The following is a 19,202-nucleotide window of genomic DNA, read 5'->3' on the forward strand; positions in this document are numbered from 1 at the left end:
TCGTAGTTAACACACTTTCTTAAGTACCAAAAGGAACACACAGAATGTGTCTTCACTGGTATTTTAATTCCAATCAGAAATGTGCTTTAGCTGTGAATCTCTCAAGGTAATTTCCCACGCTATGGTGTTAGTTGTCAGTTGGGTGTTGAACCACAACAAGCAGATGGACTGGATTTCTGTTGGGGGAAAATAAACTGGAAGATGTACTCCAGGAGTGTTCATAACCCTCTCTGACCTCCTGCAGTCATTCAGTCGACAGCGAATCTGAGGTGAAAAAAAATTAAACAGATATGGTCTAAATCTCAAATGCTTGAGCAACAATAGTTTTGTTCAATAAATTTGCATCAGATGGACTGAGCCAATACTAAGTCTCATCGAAATCAATAACACTTGTATCATTTCCCCAGATGCTGGGAGAAATGACTTCATCATTTCCTGAAACAACCAATAATTTGCATCTCTAAGAGGACGTAATGATTTCAAACTCTGTTGGAATAGGTTTTTTCTTTTCACCATAAATTTCTAATTAACTTGGTGTAATTTCTCACTCTGAAATCACAGGGTCTCTTGCAAAATTCAAATATTTCTGGTTTGAATAAAAAAAAATCAACAACAACAACTATTGTACTATTTAGACACATTTACTTGAACTTTAAGGGAGAAATTAAACTTGAAAACCTGATAATGGTTCTGCAAATTCATACAAACTGTTTTGTCTCAGCTGGAATTATAGACAGTGTTACAGGTCTTCTCTTAATTAATTTTTTTTTGTGTTGTTGTTGTCGTCTTCCAAAGCAAAATTCTGACTGAGAGATACCCTGGATAAAGAGTAGTGTGCTCCAAATTGCAAGGAAAGTACATTACTTAGCTGACAGCTGACCTGCCTTTTATAATTAATATCGGAACAGCAGTAACCCAAAATGACTACTTTTCCACTTGATATAACTTGTCTTCTGTCTTGTCCTCTTTAAACTTCTTTCAACACACTATATCTATTGGCATATCCTTCTAAAATCCCTTTCAGTGCTGTGTTTTGATCTCTTTAGATAGCTGATCCCATTTCCTCACAGTGTAATTTTGTTTAATTGAACAATGTTCTCTTAATTAAGAAATAATTAAAGCGGAATTTCACTGAAAATATCCAGGTCTTACCTTATTTCCTGTTTTGTCTAGGAAGACAATCTGTTGGAGCAGCTGTGTGAACAATAAAACACACCTCGTATTAAGAGGCTAATCTGCTTTAACCATAATAAAAGTTATCTTAGTACTGCAGATATCCAGAAGGATCTTTTCACTCTCTTCCTTATCTCTTTTAAATCTCTCAGAGAAATGAGAAATCTCTTCTTATATCCTCCTGGATCTAATTTACATACTGTCAGCACTCTTGACTGGTCCCACAAATTGACACATGCAAGAGAATTGAAAGAGAAATAATAAGTTGAACTATTAAAGAAAGTGAGAAGGGAAAGAAATGAATATTTGTGAAGAACATGCACAGAGCCTATGGTAAAATAGAATATGTGACAGTTAAGGATGATGCATTTCTTCCTTCAATATAAGTAAATAATTATGACTATTATGTCTGAAATCCAATTAGATACTTGGGAAGAAAATTCTGTCAAAGACTTTTCATCCTATTATCTTTATTCAATGCATAATATCAGTGAACAGAAAATAGTTCAGCACAGAGTCTGAGTGTCCATGGCTGTCTCATAAATATATGCACAAAAAATATTAAATATAGATATATACCTTTATATATATGGTATATTATGTATAGGTATAAGAGTCTTTGGTACACCAAGTCAAATCCTATTAGTAACAGCAGCAGACTGATGTTAATTTAAACTTTCATTAGTTTCCTGCTAGTATCTCTTCACCTTCATCATTCCCTGACAAGCACAAAGGGAAATGATGTGCCACTTTTCATTTTCCAAATATGATACATTTAATAATGAAAGCAATGTTTTTAAACTTTACAATTTGAATGGGAGCTATTAAAATAGAACATTCTTAATAAGAGTGAGGTGCAAGGATCGACCTCATGACCGAGCTGAGCACTCAGAAGTTAGGGTGAGGAAAATGAAAGATGTAAGAATTAATGATTGTTTCAGAGAAAAATAACCAGACATAGGTGTGTATATATATATATACATATATATATATGTATATAAATCATATACATTCTGGTCATATTTCCACTGTGTACTCTTGAAAAGCAGTAAATGTTCAGAAATAATTTGCTTTTTGAGGGAAAAAAACCCCAGTTTTTGAATTATGTATTTCAACTATCTCTGGCAATGGCTAGTCCTGCTGGTAATTATTGAAGACTAAAAAACTGTTGTTATGTGCACGTGTGATAGAATCCCCAGAGACAGCACGGCAAATATTAAACCTGCTGTACGGGCTTGATCTGAACCATAAAAAGAAAGTGTTTAATCAAATAAAACAGGCCTATAAAGTGCACTCACACTTCAAAGCTCGTTATTCAAGTATCTTTGTTGGATTCAGTGTTTATTGGGCTTCAGTGATTTCTAGAGCAAATGTGCTAATTTTACTCAAGGCTTGATATGTCCCTTTCCAGGAACCAAGAGGACCTTGTTGTGTTCCCCTCTGTGTGGAGCAAGGAGATATTCCAAGGCTACAACCACACTTAATGTTGTCACAATGCAGGGGAGTGTCTGAATCACACAGCATTAGCCAGGTGATGGTAGCTGTTTGACTGACCACTCTTTTTCAGTCTCACAGTCACAACTTTTGCTGTTTATACTGATTTTGACAGGAATAGAGTTAATTTTCTTCACTGTGGTTGGCATGGGGCTGTGTTTTGGATTTGTGCTGGAAGCAGTGTTGATAACACAAGGGTGTTTTAACTGATGCTGAGCAGTGCTTGCACAAAGCCAAGGTCTTTCTTGCTCCTCACCCTGCCCGGCCAGAGAGTGGGCTATGGGGGGTCACAAGAATTTGGGAGAGGACACAGCTGGGACAGCTGACCCCAACTGACCACAGGGATATTCCATATCAGATGGCTGGTTGGCCAGGGCTGCCATTGCTTGAGGGACCAGCTGGGCATCACCACAACCATTGGTTGGTGGTGAGCAATTTATTTTGGTTTTTATCACTTGTTTTTCTTGGTTTTAGTCTTTTTGACCTCTTTGATGTTTTATTTTGTCTTTTTTTTTTTTAATTATTAAACTGTCTTTATCTCAACCCGCAATGTTTGGGGTTTGTTTGCATTTTTTTCTCTGAGAGTTCACTAAGTGGAGAATTAAACCGTGATGCTGTTGTATGTATATGAGTGTGAAGTAGCTGAGATGTTATAAATCCATATATGTTCTTGCTTTGATATGGTTTGTGTTGCCTTCCTTTAGATATACACAACCAGTTCCTTGTGACGCCAGATGCTGGAAAGTAAATTCTATTGACAATTCCATTAAAAATGTCATAAATATTCTATTAAAATATGTTGCAAAGAAGAGATATTAATATATTCTTCAATTATCCACTACATTTCCCTTTAGGGTTTACAGCAGTCAATCTACATGTGGTCCCTTTTGCTGTAGATAGCACATCCCTGTACAGGAACACAAACAATGAATTTAATGTTTGGAACTACCTGCATTCGAAAAAGGAGAAAATATTTAGTCCCGTAAGCCACAAAGAACAGCAGAAAAAAATTTACAGTTATGGAGAAAGGCTGATGAAGGGCTGGGTGCACTGCCAGATTTCTGAATTACATGAGATTATTTCAAAGAGCTGGGATTCTTGAGTGCAGTCACAGAGCAAGAGGAATCTTTACATAGCTTGTAATGCCTATAAAACAGTCCGTGAAAAATTTAACAGTAAAAAAGTCAGAAGAAAAGAATAAACACAGATTTTGAAATAATCTTGAATGTAGGCTGTATTGTTGCATCAGTATCTTTCACTGGTTTTGACAGTAATTTTCTTCTGTTAAAAAAAAAAATCAGTGGAATAAATTACTAATGTATTCGATATAGGGTAAGTATATGGTATAAGTAACAGAAATGTTCACACTTTAAATGCACAAACACCATTTCAAATTGGCATATTTTTATTGCATTTTGACTGGTTTTTTAACAGTTCTGTGAAGCACTTATTTATGTAACCAATACTAAAAGGATGTAATTTCACTTTTTTTATGTCCTTGCATAAACTTTTGGAAATGTAAAACAGCATCTTTGATTCTGTGGTTCTTCCTCGTGCACAATAATTTCAACCCTCCCCCCAAAACCAGGTGTTAAGTGCTGCTGCCTGAATATCCTATTATGGGAAATTCTCTGTCTGCTTTGCACAGATCTAAATTATTACCTAAATTATTATACAGAGAAAATCATCTCATCAGGCAAACAGGTTAAAGGGTAAAAAAAAGAAAAAAAGAAAAAAGAAAGCAGCATACGCTTCCAAAAATGTTAGTTCTTTTGTAATCTTCTTTTTTTCACAGCTATTTATCCTCAACTACCGTTTCACTTTAATTCCTAATCCTTAAACACTGGGGAAAAAAAAAAAAAAAGACATTGATTTAATTGGAATGAGAGTATATCCTTTTTTTGAGGTGTTCTGAGTTCAAGTAGTTCTGGGTCAGAATTAAGATTATTGGCCGGATCAGTGTGTTTATTTCTTAAATCCAGTGAGGTCTGCCTGTATTATGTACTGCTTCATTCTTATCTTCAATACTTCCTTGAAGTGCTGCTAGGTTTAAGTGAAAGAAAATGGGTTTGAAGAGTAGATTATAATGTCATCTACATTAAAACAAACAAACTCAATGCAAAAAATGGTTGGTTAAGGAAATAATTATTTTTCCCCTCCAGTTTCACAAAAATAATTAAACTGTATTATACGTTCCACTTAATAATTTTCCTTAATGCTACAAAATGTATTTAATTTTGTACTAAAGGATAAATGGCCAATGACTCACATATATTAATTCAGGAACATCTGCCTGCTTACAGATAAGAGTTGGGAGGAAGGTAACTGTGTTCAAGTTCTTGCTTGAAAAATAATGTTTTCCCATTGTGAGAAAAAAAATATACTGAAGTAGTGGTTGATTAGTGGATTGACATTGTTTCTCAGATGTTATTATGTGGAGAAATGCTCAGGTGCTTAAAATCCTTCCTGTGTCAGTCCCCAGCCTTGAAGCATTTTGGAACTGTTGATCTTTCAGACTGCTGATGGTCTAAACTGAAGAAGTATATGAATTAGTCTCGTGGTGAAATGAAAATGACCTCCATATTGTGTTTGATTTTTGGTCTGTTTTGTGGGGATTTATTTTTATTTTTTTTATGGTTTTACAAAACCAACTTATTTATGCTGAGTTCTTGTAACGTAAGAAGGAAAAAAAAAACAACCAAAAAAAGGAACGAATAGAAATGTTATGTAATCCTAGAATGTTCTATATTGTGAGCTCAAGAAAAAAAAAATTGTGGTTGTTTGGCTCAGATTTTTTTTTGTTTAAACATAAACTACAACCCATTTTTGGCCTCTTTTAAGGGACTGTTAAACGCTGGTGTGTGTTGGGGGGGAATGTAATTATTGTACACTGAGGCTAAGTCAGTCTCACCCAAAGTGATTTACTTAGCACAAATGGTAATGCACAATGAATGTATGTTGAATGTATAATGCTTTTCCTTGTAGTACTTGTTATCAGAAGTAGTCAATGCCAAAATTTTATTTTCATATACAATGTATTTTATTCTAATTACATTAAATTAATCTGACCAGAAAAAGAGAGATAACGGTGCAGGGAGAATGTGAATGATAGTCTGCAAACATGCAGGGAGACAAAATGGAATTAGTTTAGAATTTTTTTTAATGATTGTCCTTTTTAATAGCTGGGTGGGGTGGTGACTGAGACTGTATTTTCAATTCCTCTTCAGGTCATTAATGTTGATTACATTCTTCTCCTAACCATAAGTCTTTATTTAATGAAAATGTATGCCACCCACTAAGCAGGCCTGTAGTTAGGGAACAATGCAGCAGGATTTGATTGCCCTATTAACAATAATCATCGTGAGACTTTGGGAGTAATAATTTAATGACTTCTTGCACTCTTGTGCTACTTTTCAGTAGTGTTCATTTAGCATGTACTACAGTGATATCTCTAATGAAACTTAAACTTGCCAGCAAGCATTATTAGCTAGAGATAGGCAGGTATTGAGATATCAGACCTAACAGGGCTCCAGAAACTGCCATTAAAATATCTGTGAACGAGATATTTGAATAAAGCAGGGGGGCCTCTCAGAAAGAAATGATTAAATAAATAATTTGCAGTGACTGACAGGGCTCATGTGGAGGATGTTGTGGAGGGGAGGAGGGGAGTACAAGGGGAGGGAAGTGTTAGTTTGGCTTTCTCCTCCTCACCATTGCCAGCCCTGTGGACAAAATGCAAGGCTGGTGGCACAGAGCTGGAACTGACCCAATTACAGAAAACGGTGGGACAGCTGAAAGGTTCCATTTTCTGGGGCTCAGTCTGGCTCACAAGCAGGTCAGCTGTTAAACCCTCACCTGGTGGGTCCAGCTCTGGTCACGCACTGTTCCCTAAAGAATTCCCTTTTCTGCACTCTGAATTGGCCAGTGGAAATTGTTTTGCTGAGGCAAAAAATAAACTGTTACAGAAGACATTTTGCTCAGTCTTATATGAAGAACTACAGTTAGGGAAGGGAGCTGCTGTTGTTGGTTGTGCCATCAACACTTCTTTGAGCCAGAACAGAGAACTCTGTGTTTCAATTATCTGGCTGCATCTTTGCACTTATTTTCTCCTCACTCAACTGATTCTCTGTGCTTTGTTATACATATTCAAGCTAAAGAGTGTACTTAGTAAGGTTGCACTAAGCAAAGACCTACTGCTGAAAAATGTCACCCACAGAAACACGGTGAAAACTCTGGGCAGCCAACACGGGCACTCATTACCTGAGTAGTGGTGAGTGAGATCAGCTGCCTGCCTGCCCATGAAACCCAGTGTAACTCCTTTTCAGAACTTTTGTCAGCATAAATCACACTTCAGCCAGATGTTGCTTGATATTGCAAGTGTTTCATTACATGAGTCAAACAACTCCGTCAGTGAGTGGGTGAGTGCTCCTACTCCATTCCAGTGTGAAGTTAAACTTTACTGTGGTTTGCTGAAATTAATCTGTATAACACCTGGCTGAAGCTCTCAGGGGCATTTCACAAGGTCAATAACCACATCTTGGCTCGGAGGCAGGAGCTAATAGATGAAAGGCTGTGAAGAGGTAGCTTCCTAGAACTTCACTGGCATAACTACTGATCACTAAATCCAGTGCATCTCAGCTGAGAGTAAAGTATAAGTCACTGGCAGAACTGGCTGAAGGCAAACATTCCCACTTAAGAGTCGAAGGATGGTTTAACAAGCTGTTCTTTATTAGACTCCACCAGTTGCTAACTGAGTCAGAGCCTGAGGTTCATACCTGGTTTGTTGTCACGCCATCAGCAGGTGATATCGCAGGACAGAAGCGATGTAAACTTTCCAGAAGGGCTTATTTACACTCAAATAAAATAATCAAGATTTAACCTTGTGGTGTTAAACAAAATAATTTCCATCTCACATGTAATTATGGGCAAACCTAATAATGTATACATAACACAAAAGTAAAACAGAAGACTTCTGATATCCAAAACAGTCCACAAGGAATACCCAAATTCCCAGTCAAAAGGGAATTTAGGCTACCACAGGAGGTTGAAGTAAAATGCTTGTGATTGTCCTTTATCTCACTTGTGTTAAGCTGATTGTGCATTTATGCTTTGCTTTCTACTGGTGACAAAACCTCACATTACGTACGTGCTGCTGTAATCTCACAACTAGTGCAGTGCAGCAGCTTCCTTCACTGTTAGAGTTTCTTATACTGCTTTCACTCTTAACTAATGTCCTCCAGACTGTCTGATGTAGTTGGTAAAAGTTAAGTTTCTTGGCTTGCATCTGGTAATAAACCTGTGAATTATGTAGGTTTTGGAATGACTCGGTGTTTTATTACACACGCAGCACACATTTAACATATTTTCCTATTTTTGTATCTGTAAATATTTAAAGAGAATATAACAGAAATATAACATACGACTATTATATCAAATTAAGAGAATATAAGAGAGTACAAGAGATATTGTGCTTACACTTCAGAGAACTTTTTGTGTCATCTCTTTGCTGTGGATAGCAATACTTTCAGAGTGAGAACAGCGAGAAGACTGCAGGTAGTTAAAAAGCAGTCATGTTCTAGGAGATGGTAAGAATGTATATATATTCTTGTTATAGCTTTACAATATATGCCAACTGTCTCATTCCCTACACATGTAGGGAGTATCCAATATAAATCCAATATAAATACAGAATTCTGTGTTTAATGTAAATATAGAAACAAAAGTAGATATTTATACGATTAACAATGTTATATCCAGCTCTGCACTGGGGCTTGCCTTAAAATTTCTTCAGGAGGTAAAAGTGATCACAATCCTCACCCCCCAGCCAGGCCTCCTGTGCTGTGCAGCACTTGCAGGACAAATGCTTTCAGTAACCATGAAGCTAATGGAATATAAACTGTACCAGTGTCCCAGGAAAGAGTCAGGAGCCAGTGGGTGCTACTGGAACTACTTCTGGTACCAGGGTACTTTTTCCAGACTGGTTTGTTATCCTGAATGTAACTGGATGGGCACCTGCCCACTGGTAGCAGAGAGCAACAGTCCCTGAGTCATAAAACAACAATCCCAGACAAAAATCCTGCTTCGATGAAAGGGAAAAAAACTTTTTCTGGGAAAAAGCTTTTGGGAACTCTCCAAGCCTCAAGTGATTAGAAAGGCAGGCTTGGTACCTGTTCAAGTAACTCGTTTGTCACAAATGGGTCTTCTTAACTGAGGTGGAGGTAAGACCCACTGATTTTGACAGAAACTGGAATCTAGTCCTTCAGCAACGAAGGTTAAAGTTTGAGCTTAAATATCATGCTTATCTTTTTAGATTGTTTAATTGTTGCTGTTCTCCGGTAATGCTCGTTTCAGGACACCTTATCTCCTTATTAGTCTAAAGATCTCTCCACAAGAATAAAACCGACCCAAGCAGTTGTCAACTGATTGCTGTCTGGGCAAGTAGTAGGAAAAAAGTTTCATTGTTTATGGGCTTTTTTTGTCATACCACAGGAAATTTGAGGACAAAATGTAGTTCTAAGCAGAAACACTGGAGAGCAGAAGGAAGTATCAAACTGTACAGAGCTTTCTTACAACACACACTGCAAAATTTCCACGTAATTCTCTCACAACCTGTTACTCTTAAAAATGAATAAAAGTGAATGTCAAAAACTAGCTGCTTTACATGCTTATAGCTATACAAGAAGGAAAATTCAACCTGTTAAGTCTTATTACTGCAGGGCAAGTGTTGAAACAAGATTAGATGAGACCTAAGAAGTGCAAAGAAAAAAAAACAATCCCATCTAGATGCTATGTCTTGTAAGGCAGTACAAACTATATCAGCATTGGAAGGCAGAGTAACAGAAAGTGTTATGAATATCAATCACAGAAAGTGTTTCTTTATATCCCATAAATTCACACAGTACAGTTTGACTGCCACACAATGTCAAAGTCAACTTTAATAGACACAGTATTTCACCCTTGATGCTCAAACCAAACCTGATGTTTTCTTCCATTTGCAAAATGCCATACCTTCAGGTCAAAGGGAAAGGGTGTTACTTTACAGTATTTGTCATGTTCAGGCAGCACACTGATGACTTGGAGTGACTGTGGTCACACAGTAGCAGCTACAATGCTGCAGTTCTGTCTGGTAAGCCAGGCATTCAGTCACTTCAGTAAAATTCTGGTTTATTGACTAAGTGGGAGAAAATGTGTCCCTTACTATGTAAAACAAATGCAGGAATTTCTATAAGAACTTGTTGGCTTTTTCTTTCTTTTTATTTTTTTTTTTAAATTTTTAAGTGTGGTTCTACAAGACTTATTCCTAAGCTCAAGACATTTTTGCATGATTTACTTATCTATGTAAATCTTCTTTACTTACACTCAGAACCACATAAGACATCTCCTGTACCTTACATATATTTTATCTTTATTTGTATCTGCTGAAGAGATGTCAAGAGTTGTTTAATCCACTCAAGTGTGGTATCAGATGTCTGTTATACAAAGTGTATCTGTCGTATTTCAGGAGTCTTTGTCTTGCTTGTTCATATGGTTGGTCTTTATTTTCTCCCTCTTCAAGGAGTTCTATGCATTAATCTAAACTTTTATAGGGAAATATGTGTCTAGGCATTTTTCATGTACTGCCACACAGAACACACACAGTTTAAGAGGGTACCTTTCCATCTGGCCCTGACAATCTTTCCTAGCTCTTCACTTCAGTGGTTCTTTGTCTTCCATCTTTCATATTAGGCAGACACATCTTTGTCAAGAGCCAGGAAATGACCTGTATGATTTCTTTTAGATTCCTGCCTTGATTATCCTATCTGTTGGCAACCTATGTTGCTTACTAAGAGTATTTTTGGAATATCTAAGGCAGATATCAAATAGCTGTATTTAAATCTTTTCCACAGAAGAACTCTGACATTAAGAAAATTAAAAATCTTTTCTTGTCATGCAACATTAAAATTGTTGTTTGTCATTTAAAGGATTGTTTGGTACAGATCTTGCACTGGATTTAGGTTGGGTTGCTTTTGGAATAGTATTTGAAAGGGAAATAAAATCTTCAAGAGAGTCTTAGAAGCTGCCTCAGAAAGTTAAAAGCAAAAAAGAAGTTTGTCTGATAATTATTCACTGTAAAGGCTTTGATTTTAATTCTTGATATTTGCCAGAACTTCTAAAGCATAAAAAGAAAATGAAAAGGGTTTGGTTATTTGGGGGTTTAGGGTTATAATAACATCGATGGTAATATGATTAAAAATTAGGAGGCTTGGTAGATTCAGTGATTTTGTGTTAGAATTGAAGACAAAGCTGAGAAAGTGTGATATTTCTTGGACTTCAATTCTATGGAATGAACATGCTGATTCAGTTTACTAATCTTACTTCAAAACTCTCCAGACTCCAGTGGGAGAAAAGAAGAAAACCACCACCAATAAAAAAATAAAAAAACATGGAAAAGGCAACACAGAGGTTTTATATGATTAAGAAGCAAACAGTGTGCAGGTGATTTTAGGGTGTTTTCCTTTCATGTTTTGCTTTCATACATCCTACATTGTTCCTTAATTCTTTGGCACAAAGTCGTGACTACTGCTGTCTTACAGAAATATGTAACTACTCTATATTCTTAAACTTTGTAGCTTCTCTAACTTATTCTATTTTGGTTGTATTTCTAACATCTCCAGAGGTTTAAACCCCTTTGCATTCCAGTTTATGTATCACATATTTGGCATATAAACATGGGAATACCTTTCTTGGGGTTTTTTTGGGGGGTTTTTTTGGGTGCTTTTTTTGTTTTGATTTGGTGTTTTTGTTGCGGTTTTTTGTTTGTTGGTTTGGTTTTGTTTAGTTGTTTGTTTTTTTTTTTAATCTGAGGGAATAGGCAAGGACTGTGTGAACCTCCCAGTAGCATCATTTGCTAGAATTTTTTTGCATACCAAGTATATCAATGTAGTACCATCTACATTAAAATCATACCAGTGGTGGTAAAAAGCATGTACAGCTAATTGTTCTCCCTGAATAGCAGCAGTCTCCCCACATTTTTATGCTGTCAAGTTAGGTAGTTTCCTACAACTACCCACACAGATGTGTGATAGTAATAACCATAAAAAAAAATCAAATTAAAACCTTCAGTACAAGACGATGGTTTAGAAAAATTGTTTCAATAAATGTCAGTTTTTAGCAGAGCAGCGGGACCCAAAACTGGCTATTTTCAATGAATTTGTCCATTTCAATATTTTATCAATGAAAACTTTAATTTCCATGTCAGTGTAATTTTTTTCCTGTGTAAAATCCAATGTGGTTTTCATTATGAATATTTTACAGGCTTACAATAATAATAATAAAAAAAATCAGAATACTTGAACCAAAATATTGCTTAGGCTCCAGCTTTTAGAACTTGCAATGTTGAGATACTTGAGAATTTATCAATATGACAAAGCTTTCATAAGACAGAACAGATTTTTTTTTTTTAACAAAATTTTCATATAAATACTCTATTGACAGAAAAAAAAAAAAAAAGAGTTAAATCCATCATAATGCCACTCCAGCTAGTCAACCAGGGAACCAAGTACTGGTGAATCAGGATCATAAATGGTTTCTTATGGTCTTGTTCCCCCTGTACCCAATCCCTATGATATCTATTGAGGGTAATGTGTTTCTTAAACTTTATCCAACTGCCTCTTTCTATGGGCTTTTTTTGCCTTTTTTGTTGTTTTGGTTTGGTTTGGTTTGGTTTTGTACAGGTGTTTATATTTTCAAATGTCTTCATTTACACCTGAAAATAGAGCTGTGGAAAGCATTCCATTTTCTAAGCACTAGGCTGTTGGGGTTTTTTTCTGTTGAATTTACGCTTATGTAGTTTATTGGATATAGGTTATCCCACTGAGATACACAGGAATGGATGCTGATAAATTCCAAAGGAACCAAAGAGCATTGTGTTTGTTTCCTTAAAGTATATACAAGTCTTCATCAAGATGGCTTGAAATTTTCACTTTAATATAGAGCTACAAAGGTTTTGGATGCTTTGCTAAGAGCACTAGAAAACCATTTTGTACACACTACCTGTCCACGGACAAGATAGTCTTTGCTCTCTGAAATTATCACTGTTGCCTTTAACAGCATTAACATTAGATGGGGTTAAATCAAGACTTCCAGGATTGGGAGTACACCTGGATCTACTGTATGTCTTATTCCTGTCCTATATTTCACAGTGTCCTGGTCCATATTTCACAGAGTCACAGAATATTCTGAGTTGGAAGTGACCCAGAAAGATCATCGAGTCCAACATCTGGGTTATTATTATATTATTATATATTATTATTATATATTCTGTTATATTATATTATTATATTATATATTATTATATTATATATTATTATATATTCTGTTATATCCTAATTGTCCTCCAAGCTCAAGTTTCCAGTGGAAGTGTAGTTGAAATTTTTCCTGTGTGTCAGCATGTTTCTTACTCCATTAAAATGGGACACCACACTCATGACTGGTACCTGTTCTGAAGTTTGGATGCATCCAGTGACATTTTGCAGTAGTTCACCACTGAGATGATTCTGAAATATTCTGTTGTACTTAGTAGAAATCTTTTTTTTCCTTCTCTAGAGCTGAGGTGCCGTTTTGTATTAAATATCTTTAAAGAAATCTATCTGAAGGTATATGATCAGTGAGACAGTGACAAAAGTGTGTTCAAAAATTAAATAAAAAAAAAAAGGCTTTTGAATTCTAGAAAAGTCTGATTTGACCACAAACTTTCTATACATAAGCATAAAACCCAACATTAAAAATAAATAAATCTACAAAGGCTGAACTTTCCAAAGGGAGAACCCAAGGTGAGATGAAACAGAAATAAATAAGTTTACAAATACATTTTCTCCCTACCTGCTGTGCCCTGGCAGCAGACATTCTTCTTAAGGTTTCTTCTCAGCCCGGGAATAAGGTATTTATGAGAATGGCAGCAAAGTCCATTCAGCACTCTTCCTTTCTGTTTTCCAGCCTGAGATCCAGCTGGGTGTTTCTTCCCAGCAGGGGTAGCACAAGCTGCAAGATCCACACTCCCCTGGTGTTCACATTCCCACAGGCACCCAGGGAAGTGTGTGCATTCACTCAGCAGCCCCACCTCTCAACCCCACTGTGTATTCAAAGAACTTTTCCCAACTGAGGATATACTTCTGTGTTAAGGAAGGTTTATCCTGCTGCTTCTGCTAGAAATTCCACGGGGCCTAAGGGGCAAAAGCTGAAACAAGGTAAATGGCCCTTACAAAAGCCTCGAGAGGAATATTGCACAGCGAGGTATAAACAAATGAACAGAATGGATTCCAAAATGTAATGCACTTTCTGGTTTTGCATGAAGCTAGCTAGCCCATTCCCACCTGGAAAACGAAATGAAATGCAAGAAGAATCATGTGACCAGAAGCATCCACATTGCAATGGGGTTTTTTGGATGTTTTTTGGCCTTAGAGAGTGTGAATGGTCTTTGCATTCAATGTAAAGGGTAACCCTTTCCTGATTGCTGCCAACTTTGGTGCTACATATTGTGTAATCTAAGGCTGGCTGGAATTTCAGATCATAAAAAGTAGTGTTTTGCTGGAGCCACTAAAGGATGTAGCCCAGCAATTTTTCTAATTTTCGGGGGGGGGGGGGATTTGATGACACTTTTGTCCCAAGCCAAGAAATTTCAGAATCGGTAAGTTTGTCACTTCTCCTGTTTTCTATTTTCTTAACATGCTGACTTTATTATTTCTTCTAAAGTCCTTAAGCTATTTAGCATTCTGCTGTCCTGTAGCTCAGAGGTGAGTGTGATACCATGTTGCTGTCAAAATAGTGATGACATTACAGAGATGAGTAAATACTTTCTCTCCTAGCTAAGAACTGGAGCTAGAAGAAAGAGAATAATGTGTGTATAACCCTTAGGGAATCTCTCTGGTCACTCCTCTCCTTCTATTTTTTCAATATCATTGACATTTCTGAAAATGGAGCCTTGTTAAAGACTTTGGCTTTAACAGTGGGCTAGCAAAATAAGGTTTCCCTGAGGGATAAGGCATATGGAGAAAAGGGTTTATGTGAAACACTGTAATAATATTGTTGTGATGGTATCTTGCAAGATGAGGCAGACTGGAGTAAGGTACTACAGAAGTTATTTAAGAGTGGGAGTCTAATACCTTTACTCACTTTGTCTTCAAAAGAACTTGCTCATAAAGTAAAGTGCTACTCAGTAAGTAAATCAATTGCCACCTAAGAAAGAAAGGACGGCTTCGTAGCTAGGATGGTCAAGGAACTTCAACTCTGTTCTTAATTTAGCCACTTTCTTCTTGTGAAACCTTGGAAAAATGATTTGACCAGCCCCACAGATGGAAATGTCACATTGTAGTGTCTCAAACTTTTTAGTGTGATTATGCTAAAAACAGGTGAATGCTTGTTAGATGTCATCTGTGCTTATGCTTTCATCACTGAAATCCCCAAGTTTTTCTTATGCTTTAGCTCTTGGACTGCCCTCTTCTGGGGACCTTAAATATGTCACAGATGCAACAAAACCTTAAACTGACCTACTTGTTGCAACCTGTCAAGTTACCAACAGACACCAGTCTGTTCTTTTCAACTCTATAGAGTGTAAAAAGTTGTCAATCTGTATGCAAAGGCAGCATCTTTGGGGCCAGTCTGCAGCTCCCTACCTTCACTTTCTCCACAGGCAAGATACAGAATCTGATTTATAAATATTGTCAGAGGTTGCTGTGTGGTAGGATCTCAATAATCCACAGCTGGTTGGATAAAATTTGTTATTAACTCAAAGGTCCTACAACACCCCTCTGTAGAAGCATAAATGGTTTAAAAAAGTCCATACCCAAATTCAAGACTTTGCTGCAAATCAGTGCAATAGCCACCCACTGCAAGAGTAGCTCTATGAAATAACTATAATGACAATCAAATCTAATCACAGAAAAGGTGACCTGTGTGTGAGTCTTTAATTCTAATTCTCTTTTTTTCAGTGGTAATGTATTTATTTATTGTCAGACATGCTAAGGGTATAGTGAAACAAAATGAAATCTATTTCTAATACTTCTTTAGATTACCAATAGGGTAAGTTTTGAACCACAAAATAGAGTAAAAAAAAACAATATATAAAAAGGTATGCTTTGTTTTCCCCCCTGTGTATGGGTTTTACAGTAAGAAAGAAAATGTTAGTTTGTTATAAGAAGTGACCAACCCTCCACTGGATATCACCTTTTCAGCTGAAGGGGAAATAGCATTCTTTTTCACTTCTTTTATTTGTGTTAAACATATGCATTCACTCAGTAGATTCTCTGCAGCAGATCATAAATTAAAAATGAAATAATATTAAAAACTCCATGCACAGTACACACAGAACATAAAAAAAAACTTCGTGCAATTACTGCTGAGCTTTTGTATTCACTGTAATATCAACTCAGATGACACCAAAAATCCTCACTGTGTTTATTGTTCAAAAATAAATAGGGTGTGATTTGGAGGGGTTTGCTCATGGTTAGGTGTGGCTTTTTCCCCTCGTTTTTTCATTCCTCAGTAGAGAAACTGGCTTTGTTTTTCTAAAATGCGGTTTATTATTGCAACTTACCAATAAGGCAATTAAAAGTTTAAGGCAGGAAGCTTCATCCAGTTCTTCGGAACAGAACCAGAGGATCAGGTGACCCGAATTATGTTCTTGATTTGACCAGTCATATGCCACTATTCTTTGTCCTCATAATTTTTGTCTGATTTGTCCTGTAAAACTTTCTAGGCTCCCACTGGCTCTCTGCTTTTTGGTGTATGCCATTCCCTGCAGTGGAGGTGGCAGTCTCCTGGAGATCTTATTCACCATGTCACAACGAAAAATGGTGGTAAGCCCTAGTCCTCAAATGTAATAAATCCATAGAAAGGAGCTGATTTTAAATGAGTCTGGCAAAAGTTTCTGCTTATTTTAGCATAGGAAAAGGCAAAGACCATATAATCCAAGATCAGCATGATTTCATTCACAATCTTAGAGCTGCTTTACTGCAGTTACTGGTAATGCAGAGCACCCAGCGTGGCATAGAGTTTCCTTTTTCCTTATTCTGTAGCTGCAGGCTTCTGGCTTCATCAAAACTTTCCCCCAGAAATGTGGTAGAACCCATCATGCTCTAAGTCTGTCTTCTGTTAGACTGCCTTCAGCTTTGTCTACTGAACTGCACTTTTTCTAAGTTTTGCTAACAAAAGAAATGCAAAGATAGTAAAGGTTGTGTGACAAAGCTATGGGGGCAGACACATCTCTCCCAGGCAAGGAAGCTCCATTAACAGCTAGTCATATGCTACAACAGAGGTGACAGCATTTTAAAGGAAGAGCAATAAGATATTTCTCTTAAAACTCAAATACTCCAGTTCATCTGCTCACTCCAAAACGTGTTTTCCATTAACAGGGTTGTTTTTACATTTGCAGCCTCATCAGTGTGCACCATTCTGTGTAACACAGATGAACTTGATGGAATGCTCCTTTTTGTGTGGCTATGGCTGCAGAACTGGCATGTCCCAACTTTTGTTTCATGAACATTTAGGGTGGATATCATTAATGAAAAAAAATATAATGAAATAAAGATGGTGTTAGCAAAAAAAAGGTCTTAACTAGCTTACTAGCTAGTCTCAACCATTTTAAATTCTGGCTATTAATACAAATGTTTTACACATGAATCTTCCAAAACTTGTAAATGTTATCAAACTTCATAATAAATATTTGGGAAGGAGTGACAGAGTTTGATGAATATTTTAGTGGTAGGCATTGAAGTCTGTCTCTCTCCTGGAGAAAAATCTGTTTCTTTCAACAGTTCATTGTGCAGTAACTAATGAAGTAGAAATGGTCACTGTTGAGCAATATTTTCTTAAAGTAATTCTTTCCTTCCCTGGGCCATGCCAAGTTATTACCAGCATCAGTAAAACTATCTACAGGGATTTTATACACTTAGAAGACTTGGTGGTATTCATTAAAAATCTGCTACTGTCTTTTCTTACATCTCTCTTTTAGTTGATTCACATTTGTCATTAACTATTTCAAACAGAAGATTCCAATGACAGTAATAGGTTTAGGGGTAGGGAAAAAAATGTGTCAACATGTGCAATGTAAACAAAAGATATCAGAGAAATTCATTCAGGTGCCAAGCAGAGGAATGAGTATTTCCAAAGACTAGAAGTCTGACTATGCTAAAGCTAAAGTTGTATTAGGTTAGTAATCCTTTATTGTTTGTTCCTTCTCCAGATCAGGGTTCTTTTGTGATGGTATAGCCTTCAGACTGTGACTCACATTGAATGTGAACAGTGTGGGGTTGCAGGAAAAAAAATAACTATACGATGAATTGAAAATGAATGTTGTATTCCTTTTAGGCATATGTTGATCAATCATTGATTGTGATAGTTTATAGTCATCATGAGATTTGGCTTTATATTAGGAGTTTTCAGCAGAGGCTCACATGCTGAGAACTCTTAGTTGAATAGCACATATTGTAAATGCTAAATAATACTAAGAGATTAGCTGATGGAGTAAGCCTATTTAAATTTAGGACTATTTAGTTATTTAGTTATTCCTCTGCTTAGTTGTGCTTTTCACTCCACTGTTGCAGTGCTTCGATTGTGACTGTTTTCGTGTGTTAGTGAACTCTGAGTATGAAAATAAGGAAGAAGAGAAGCAGACCAGTCACATTATTGTGTCGTATCTATGAGCTTCAGAAAGAATATAACATGAATCACATACATAAACAGTGTGGAGTTTATTATTTACAAAGCTATTCCAGCTCCAAATTACCATTGGTAGCTACAAGCTTGAGATCAACTAGAGATCAACTGTTTTCTCTCTGCCTTAAATTATTCATACTGCAACCTCTGTTGTTCACTCAAAGTTTTCTCGGTTGGAATAAGTATTTTAAAACTTTGGAAGCAGAAACATATATATACATATATATAAAGACTAAGATATACCTGAATCTCAGCGAAGTCCAGAGACTCCAGCAACAGAGTAAATGACTGTCATCAGAAATGGATGACAGGAATTAATGTCCTTTGTTCCTTTTTCTAGGCTGTGACCGAGAGATGGGTGAGCAGAGTAAAAAACCCAGTAACAGTGGCAGATTTCACAGGAACTGATGGTCCTGAGGAACTCTAGAAATCAGATCTTGAGTCTAGACTTGAAAAAAATTGCAACACCTGCGTGTGGCAAATTGTTATTTTGTCTGACCATATCGTTGAAGATGTTTCTGCACGTGAAGTAAAAACAACAGAAATCTTTAAGTTTGATCTGCCTTTTTAATAGTACATCAAAAGAAACCATTTGCAGTGCATATGAAAAGGTGAATCAGTTTTATGAAGCTCAGGGGTGAAACTATGTGTTCACAAGCACCATCCAGTGGCATTTTATCTCTCAGACAGCTCTACTTGTAGAGATCTGGAGCACTACTGTAACAACTGTTATCGGAACTAGTTTGGGAACATCAATGGATGTGTTTGGAATTTGAAATGGTTTGCATATGCACAGATACAGACCATGGGAAATGCTGTCAGGGAGCCGGGGTGTCTCTATATTA

This window comes from Chiroxiphia lanceolata, chromosome 2 (genome assembly GCF_009829145.1).
Source record: "Chiroxiphia lanceolata isolate bChiLan1 chromosome 2, bChiLan1.pri, whole genome shotgun sequence".
Lineage (NCBI taxonomy): Eukaryota > Metazoa > Chordata > Aves > Passeriformes > Pipridae > Chiroxiphia > Chiroxiphia lanceolata.